This window comes from Dermochelys coriacea, chromosome 2, assembly GCF_009764565.3.
Source record: "Dermochelys coriacea isolate rDerCor1 chromosome 2, rDerCor1.pri.v4, whole genome shotgun sequence".
NCBI classification, from domain to species: domain Eukaryota; kingdom Metazoa; phylum Chordata; order Testudines; family Dermochelyidae; genus Dermochelys; species Dermochelys coriacea.
Window position 1 is genome coordinate 242309822 of NC_050069.1, and position 7186 is coordinate 242317007.

Below are 7186 nucleotides of genomic sequence, written 5' to 3' on the forward strand. Positions count from 1 at the left end.
CTACAGACTGTCAAAAAGCATAGCTTCTCTGGAATAGTTGGCACAGAGGCTGTGTAGCACAATGCCTTCCTCAAGACTCAGAATCCTGAAATATGTCAGTACTCACATTGATGAGTGACCCCATTGCTCCCATATTTCTTGATTACTCATTCTATCATAGCATTTTTCCATATAAACTACAAACCCCCACACAAAGCTGGCCACACTCTGGACCTGGTTTTTAAGTCCTAAATTTTCAAAGGTGCCCTTACCTCCCAATGAATTCATTTGTGGCCATAATATGTATTGTTTTTTACATAACCGAAAAAAAATGACTAACAAAATACAGGTTTTTTGATTGTTATGAACTAATAGGAATTCTTCTAGATTTTTCTGAATTTCTCCATAGCACTTTACATTTAGATCAGAGATCGGCAATGTTTGGCATGCGGCCTGCCAGGGTAAGCCCCATGGTAGACTGGGCTGGTTTGTTTACCTGAGGATGCAGCAGGTAAACAAACGAGCCTGGCCCACGAGGGGCTTACCCTTGCGGTCTGGGTGCCAAACATTGCCAATCCCTGATTTAGATACAACTGTCTAAGAAAGAAAACAAAACTTATGGCTTTTGACATTGATCAAGAAGTCCAAAAGCAATAATCCTGATCTATAATTATGGTAAAGTATGTAAGAAAAAAGCCTAAATAGTTTTGTGTAGATTTCTAAAAGATCAATATTGTCACTGTATTTTATATCTTTCCCATGAAACAGATAGATAAGTTGCTAGAAAAGTACTGCATTTGACTACTGCAGATATGGAAGAGCTACTGAAGAGTCTCTTTAGATGCTGAAAGAAACAATTAGAGTTTTTATTCCACTGTTTGGCATGTAGCAGTTTAAGATGTTCCCAATAAATGCATTGTATTGGTCTCATTTGTGATACTGGTCTAATTGCCATAGCTAAAACAGCCCCTAAATCGCAAAAGCCTTTGAAATGATTCATTATAGAGTTAGGAATTCAAGGTAGTGCTGATGACAACATTTTATTATTTTTCCCCATACAAACTGGGACAATAAGAGTGTAGGTCAGCCACAATCAACGGTTTCTGCCATTTCTGAGTCCTGTTGCTGATTAAATCTAGTGTCTTGAGGTCTGGATTTTGTCAACAAACCAAAATATAGCAGTGCATGAATCCCTCTGTTCTCATTTCCTCATAAGGGAAATACAGAAGATCAGAAGATGATTAAACAATGCCAGGAAAGGCTCTTATTTATTTTCAGTACTATTCAGAAGTCTTTTGTTCAAGCAAAACTCTCATTGAGATCAGTGGCTGAGTAAGGATTTAGGGACTGACAGGGCAGTGTGTTTTATTTGTGTGTGAACTAAAGGCCTGGATAAGTCCAATAGGTTAGTTAAACAAATTAGGATAAGAAAAGGAAAATGCACTCCTGACGTAAACTTCTGGCTGTGATAAGTCTCCTTAGGATTGTATAAAAAGAGAATATGGATTGTTGGCGAGGATTTACATTCACCTTTTCTCTGTCAGTGTACAGTTTAGTGTATAGGCAGGGAGAGAGTTCTAGAAAGTGATTGTGTGACTTATTGGGGAGTTTGGAAAGAATGGAATTGGAATTGCATAGGAATTAAAAGATAAATCCAGTGCTAAAATTAGGTGGTGATAATATTTGCAGCTGGGAGAATGATTAGAAAAGTGAAGTGTTAATAATATGCAGTTGAAAGAGAACTTTAATGAACTGAATGGATGGGGGTGAGGTACAAAAATAATTACAATTATATTTAATGAGGGAAATAGAAAAGTGATAGAAAAGTTTAGCATTATTTATTCTTTGAGGAAATGGGAAGGAAATTGAATGAAGCTGGGGAAAGAAGCTAAAAAAGGAAAGAGCAAATGGAGAAAAAATGAAAATTCTAATTTGTTTTTATTTGTCTCCTGGTGATATTAAAATTTGAAAAAACATAATTGTGACATTAAGGGAATGACGTATTCCTGGATGAAAAAATTAATTTCACTTGTGTGTATTCTATAATTTGTTAATCTTAAAGTATTAGAGATTTGGCTCGTGTTTTATATTTAATTAGTGTTGGCTACTTTTCTAAGGATGATAGATAATATTAGAGAAATCCTTTACCATAATTAACTCAGCTTTAAGAAACTAAAATTTAAAAAACTAACATTCAAAATACAACATTTCATCTCTATTTGAGGTGAATGTTCCCATCTCTCTCTTTGGCTGCATAATACAATGTTTTGGCCAACATGTCTTGGCTCATTCCTGCACATGGAGAAGGGCACAGCTGTGTAACATGTAGTATGGTTAAAATCCCAACTTTTGCATCTGCTGCAATTAATTCCCCTCCCCCATAATCACCGATACTATATGATATGTACACAATCCTTTACTATTAAAATACCTAGTACTTATATAGAATTTCTGTATCAAAGTTTTTTAGAAAGGGTGACAAGCCATAGTATCCCCATTGTAAACAAAGAGACTGAGGCATAGAGAAGTTAAAACAATTGCCAAAGGTACATAATGAGTCAGTAGTGGAGTTGGGAACAGAACTGAGATCGCCTGACTCCCAGTCCACTGTTCTATCTACTGGACAACATTGTCTCTCTAGGCAAAATTCCCAGAGGACAAGATGAGGGTTCAAATAGCTGTAGTACTGTAAATTTTTATTATCAGTACAAAACCAATACAGTAACTCCTCACTTAAAGTCATCTTGGTTAACATTGTTTTGTTGTTACATTGCTGATCAATTAGGGACCATGCTCGTTTAAAGTTGCGCAATGCTCCCTTATAACGTTGCTTGGCAGCTGCCTGCTTTGTCCACTGCTTACAGGAAGAGCAGCCCGTTGCAATTAGCTGGTGGGGGCTTGGAACCAGGGTGGACTGGAGCCCCCCCATCAGCTCCCCACTCCCTTAAGTTCCCTGTGTGGCAGCTGCCCAGCAGACTATCAATTGCTGGCAGTTCAGCTGTTCCTCCCCCCACTGCCAAGCGCTGCTCCTGCCCTCTGCCTTGGAGCTGCTCCCGGGAACCTCCTGCTTGCTGTGCAGGGGATGGGTGGGAAAGAGGGCAGCTAATGTCATGGTGTCCCCCTCCCCCCACTCCTGTCACCTGCTTACCCCTTCTCCATATAGAGCAGGGTGGGGACCGACAGGGCTCAGGATGGAGAGAGCTTGCTGGCCACAGCTGCTGTCTCAGCTTCCTGATCTATTTAAAAAGGCAATGTACTTAGAGTGGTGTCAGCATACTTAAAGGGGCAATGCACATCTCTCTTTCTCCCACACACAGGGTGTGTGTCTCTGTCTCTGTTTGCCGTGCTGTTTTTCCTCCCTCCATTCGTGCTGCCTTGTAGAGTGTGAGGCTACATTAACAACAGTGTGTTAACCTTTGAGGGCTCAGCTGAATGCTAGTTCATCATTTAGCAATAAGGCATTAGAAATATCCCACCCTCTTCCAACCTCTAACTTCACCACCTCAACCAAGCTTCACAATCATCATTGCTGTGTTCAGTATTACATTGTTTGTTTAAAAACTTATACTGTGTGTGTGTGTGTGTGTGTGTGTGTGTGTGTGTGTGTATATATATATATATAAAAATATTTTTTTTTGGTCTGATGAAAAAAATTTCTCTGGAACCTAACCCCCCCCATTTACATTAATTCTTATGGGGAAATTGGATTAGCTTAACATCGTTTTGCTTAAAGTCGCATTTTTCAGGAACATAACTACAACATTAAGCGAGGAGTTACTATATTGAGATTTAAGTTACAGAGATAGGAAACTAGGTTATGGAAATTCAGGGAGGAACACAGCATCCTAGAGCCTTTTGTTACAGCATTCCCAAGACATGCCAACTGGATAAAAAAGTTATTCTTTGCAGAAAGACAAAGTTACCTTGTTTGGTTTCAGATGCTTCTCCCTATCTCATTCCTAGAATTACAGTAGCTCAGCAGATCCTAAAGTCTCATCTGTCAGTACCACTTGAAGACAGTGTGATATCCACCAGAGAAGAATGAATATTGCACTTTCAGGGTATTTGTACCTGTGCTTTCTCCCTCTGTGGTCCACTAAGGGCACACCCTTTAAGACTTCTGGCTCCCAGCCATTACCTCTTTTGGGCGGAGACCCACATCTCACTTCCTCCTTCATTTTATTGATCAGTAAAAACCTTTTAGAACAGAGAGGCCTGATTCTCAGGCCATGTCTATGCTTAACGGGGATTGATGCTGCTGAAGTACTCCACTGGAATGAGCGGAGTAAGGTAAGTTGGCAGGAGAGTGTCTCCTGTCAATGCAGCTCAGTATAGACACTGCAGTTAGTCAACCTAAGATACATCGACTCCAGCTACAATTCACGTAACTGGGGTAGCATAACCTACATCGACTTACCTCAGTAGTGTAGACAAGGCCTCAGTTTTGTCACTGGCTGACTTGGAATCCTTACTTCATCAGTGCCATAAGGCTTTCTAGTGTAAGCTTCCAGGCAGGCCCTCTCAGAAGTCCAGAGAGGCCCAGGCCACTTCCAGCTTTTGAGGCCCCTAGCCATAATAAAAATAAAAAATGATGACACATGAAAACAAAATAAAGCACCCAAAAAACAGTGAGACATAATTTGAATATTTTTTTATTTAACAAATGCTTTTCTAGCCTTTTTTCTGTGCAAATGCACTAATTATTGAGGAAAAAAGTCTAGCTTTCGTGTAATGTTACAGTTGCTATTAAGCATGGCGATCCCATTCAAACTCTCTTGTCCCATAGTTGAACAGTGATAGTTCTTTACCTGCTTCAACACGTTGAAGGTGCATTCATCTGAAGCCCCTGATGCAGGCAAACTGACAAAAATACCAATGCAATTGTGATATTAGGAGACACCCCAGAGAGTCCAAGTTCGAGTATTTCTTGAAGCAATTCCTTTGGATTGCAATCCAATTTAAAGTTCATGGAATATATTCATTTGAGGAAGATTACCTCGTCACTGAGATTTCTTTGTTATACTCTTGCTGAAATTGTTCAGCTGCAGAAAGTACATCTTCATTACTTAGTCTGTTGAACTGCCAAAGAAACCCAAAAAGGGTACAAATGAGTCGCAGTGACTCAAATCGACATGTAAGACCGGATTGAATAGAGTCAATGACGACATGGAAGACATTGACCCTTTAATGCTGCTTGGCAGTGGATTCAGTAGATAAGTTGTGATTGGTGGAGAAGTCAGATGAAATGCCAATATTCTGTGCTACTAATTTGGACTCAGTCAGAATTGCATCCCATTGTTCATGAATCCGTTGAATGTCATTGATAAGACTTTCAATGTTATCCCTCTCAGCATCGTGTGTAGCATTACATGCTTCAATTACCAGATTAGTTCGGTGGATTATTATAAGTAGCTTCATCCACAAAGATGACATCAGAATGCATTCCAATTTGGACATTCTTCTGAATAGACTGAAGTTCAGTTCAAGCCTGTACAGTGAGATTGAGAGATTCAAGCTCATTTAAAGCCTTTCTTACTGAATTAAAATGCTGTGCAACTGGTTGAACACCATCAATCCATGCAGACCATCTAGTTTTTGACGTCCCGTGCAGGGAAACAGGAAGATATTGCTTCAGAATTTCCTACCTTTGTGGACTGCTACTGAAGAGATTGTACATTTGCCAAACAGTTCCAAAGTAAGTAATTGCCTCCTTGAATGATTCAGAACAGTCAACACCTATAAGATTTAATGTGTGGTCTCCAGAGCTGGAGAAAATAGTTTGAATTATGCTCAAGCACCTTTGTACTTCCCAGCCATATTAGATCCATGTCATAGGCTTGACCAATGCAGACTTGAAAATCTAACCTCATACCTTTTAGAATTGCTAGTACTCGAGCAGCAATTTTTTTTTCAGTTTTTCCTCATGAAATTATCAAACAAAATAAACCTTTCTTCAATTGAAAATTTTGTGCTGTCTACAATCTTAACATATTGAATAACCATAGTAGTCTGTTGCTTGTGAGAACATCACAAGGAACAGGAGTGGCATCAACAATGATTGAAAAATACTTGGCATTTCAAATCTCATCAAGAATTGTTGTTTGTACGAATGACCCACATAGCTCAATAAACTTGTTTTGTATGCATGTGGAGAGATAATGGACTTGCATGCACTTTTGACTCTCTTGCAATTCTTGAACACATTTAACATGCCCGGATAAAAGTGGGTGATATTTGCTGAGGAGCTCAACAATGCCTAGAAAGTTTCCATTTGCACGATCACCAATATGTTGACGGGAACCAAAGAAAGCCAATCCCTACTCAGAAAGAAAAAGGATCACATTCAGGATGCGCTCTAGAAGTTTTTTCCAGTTATTAGTTTCTGTAGAGAGAAAATTCTCAACGGAACTTTCAGCTCATGCTGCCCTACGGGCTGATTTCCATGCAACATAGTTTTCTTTGTGTGACGTTGAACTCTCATGTGATGGTATTTGGTCTTTCAACTTCCTCCAACCTCTGTTGATGCTCAATCCTGATTGATCAGGGAGAACTGATGCATTTGCAGCACTTTTGTTCAAAATGATGCAGGGTGCACAGTACAGAAATTGTTTTTCTGTACTCCAGCATAACCAGTCTCTTGTGCAGGTCTCACCATTTGGAAGGGCTTTTGTCAGCAGACAAGTAGGGAAAGCATGATTATCAGCATCTCGTGCAATGTTACTTCGAATTTCAAAACAACTAATTTGAAGAAAAGATTGCATTTGGGAATCATTGCTCTTAACAATAATTCCAATGTCAGTCACAGTCAAACCTGTAGTACTCATGAATTGCTCTTGCTGTGTAAGATCTACATCTTCCTGTTGCTGTTGAGTTTCTTGATCGTACACAGGATCTTCTGATGCATCTGTTACTGTTGGCACATCTCCTTCTTGACTACTGTCCTCATGTTCAGGCATTGAAATATCACCTGTTGCAGTTGCGGATTTTTCATTATCTGTAGCATTGTTTGTGGGGTAAGGTGTGTTATCCACTGATTTGAGAAATGAAGTTATTGGCTTTGAGCTCTTAGCTGCTGCTTCACTCAGTTGTTTTCACTGTCTCTTGCTTGCATCACTTTCAAATCTCATCTTCATACTGATCTACCTGGTCAATATATAGCCTATCCACACTTGAAATATTCTGCTGTAAATAAGTAGCTTATTTACAC